Source organism: Triticum dicoccoides, chromosome 5A, assembly GCF_002162155.2.
Source record: "Triticum dicoccoides isolate Atlit2015 ecotype Zavitan chromosome 5A, WEW_v2.0, whole genome shotgun sequence".
Classification (NCBI taxonomy): Eukaryota; Viridiplantae; Streptophyta; class Magnoliopsida; order Poales; family Poaceae; genus Triticum; species Triticum dicoccoides.
This window is the reverse complement of record NC_041388.1, coordinates 188649363-188651975: the sequence shown is the minus strand read 5'-3', so window position 1 is coordinate 188651975 and position 2613 is coordinate 188649363.

Below are 2613 nucleotides of genomic sequence, written 5' to 3'. Positions count from 1 at the left end.
CCTTAAGTCGCCTCTGGGTCTTGGGCCGTTAATGGGCTTGCTATGACCCGCCACCTTTATTGATGAGTCGTCATTGGTATAACTTGGCCCCTGGGTGGTTCATACCCAGTAGTTATATCCCAACATTAAGCCCCATGTTGATTTGAACTTGTTCATATCAATCTTCAATACCAGACTTGTCAAAATCCGCTTCACTTGTTCGATAAACCTTGTTGTAACCCGCCATGAGGTCAGATCTTAAAATCTTCTTAAATCGCCATGACATCATCTCGCATTAACTTCACACAAGGCCCTAAACATTTTAGCTGATCCTTATCTGAATAAGCAACCCAAAAACTGAGGCATCCATATAGCCACACGATGATTTTGGCCTCCTCGATTCCCGTGCATGCCTTGTATCCACCACCTTATAAATAGGGACAGGGGTCTTTATCATTTACCCCTCGCTTCCTCCTTCGTATTCCTCCTTCGCACAGTCGCACCAGTGCTCGAGCTCCGTCGCCGCGACCTCCAACTGCTGCATCAACTCAGGCCGCTGCATCGACCTGATCGGACCAGAGAACTCTGGCGTGCCACCGCGGCTCCTCATGACCTGTAAGTGCTCCTCCCCCTTTTATCTCAGATCTGTATTAGGGTTCAGGCCGCCCGTCGGTGTTCTTGTCGTTCTTCAGTGTTTCCTTCAACTATGATAGCTTTTAATCTGGATAGGCCATAAATCTTGTGCGGAAGTAGTTTTAACATCATTTTTATGATTAGAATAGCATCCCTCCACAGAACATCACATCATAGCATCAAAGCTTTCCACTACCGCCACCTTAGGTTTAATTTCACTTTCTTTTCTGAATTGCCATAGATCCGAAATTATAACTTTAACTTGTGAAATCTGTTTGTCCACCACTTATCAAAATTTTCACTTGATAGATTTGAAACACCAAAACTGCCATGGCAATTTATGACATAAACTGTGACCCATCATGTAACATTAGGCCCCGTTCGAGCCACCATCATCCACCTAAGTCAACAATCCACATACTCCTAACTTGTAACTCGCCAAACATTTGCCGGTTTAATAACATCTTGAACCGCCTTATGTAGGTTGTGCACTCAATCATGACTAAGACCGTCACATCATGCGACTGGGTCCCGTCCATTGTTAACGAAGCAATGCTCCAAGAGTATGTCAAGATTAGCTTTTTGCCGGCAAAAAACATCATTCACTGGCGTGCTCCAAAACCGGACGAAGTCAGACCTCAGCCACATGATGATGAATTTATCGTTTTCACTGACCACATGAACCGGGGCTTCTCACCACCCGTGTCAAAATTCTTTCATGACTTTCTACATTTTCTACAACTTCATCCCCAAGACATCGGACCTAATTCCGTTTCCAATATCTGCAATTTCCAACTCTGCTCTGAAGTATACCTTCAAGAAGAACCCAGTGTTGACTTCTATAGAGAGTATTTTTACTTAAACCGCCAAAATGAATTCACCGGCGGGCCCGGCCAAGAACTTGGAGGGATCTCAATTCAGCGACGCAGAGACACCATTTGGCCTTATGCTCAGCTTCCAAGCCATCCCAAGGATTGGAATCAAACTTGGTTCTACTTCAAAGATACCTCTCCTTCTGATGAAAACCCTTTACCAGGCTTCCGTGATCAGCGACTCAACCCGAAGCACCCTCTTCCCGACCGGCTTACCACTGCTGAACGGGCCAAACTTGCACCTACCTTCTCAAAGGTTAGGGCATTATTGGGCAATGGATTACCTGAAGTTGACCTGGTTTGGTGCTGGGTAGCTTGGAGGATCATACATTTAAGCCGCCGGTCTGGTTTAATGTGTATACTGGCTACACCAAAGATCCATTGTGTTACACTTCAATGCATTTGTCTAATAATGCCATCAATGAAATGACCAAGGCTCTTCTCAATGAAAGCTTGGAGGGCTGCAACAAAGTGGGTTTGAATCCCTTCTGCACACTTAACCCAGCACCGGATGTAAGTCTATCCGGTTTATATGCTTTACTTTATTGTTCATAGAACCTGAATATTCCCAACCTTTATTGTAATTTCTTGCAGGCTGGATCCACTTTTTGGGATAAGAAATATGATGAAAAAGCCGCCAAGAAGGCCAGTGCTAAGACCAAAGCCGTTAAGAATAACAAAAAGAAATCCACTGCTTCTGATATGTTTAACTTGGACGATGATGATGAATTGGAGGTAGACCTTGATTCCCTTGGATCTTTTCTCGTCCATCTTATTGACACTGATTGCTATCAAGATGGCGTGAAAACCAGCCAGGCGGGTGATGACGAGGTGATTATCATTTCCTCTGACTCAGAGTCCTTGCCAAGACAGAAAATTTGATGAGTGATTCAGAAAGTACAGTTTTCTAACCCTTTAGCTCACTTGTATCCCAACTTTATTTTGAAGAAACAACAACATGAGAATCGGCAGAGAACCCGAACCAGTGGAGCCGAAGAACTTTCCTCTGGCTTACCTAACATGCCAGCCCCACACAAACGCCGGATTGAGGTACTTAAAAATTCCAACACTATTTATTGTAAAGCAGGTCTTACTCATCAGACCATTAATCCTTCTGACTCAAATTACC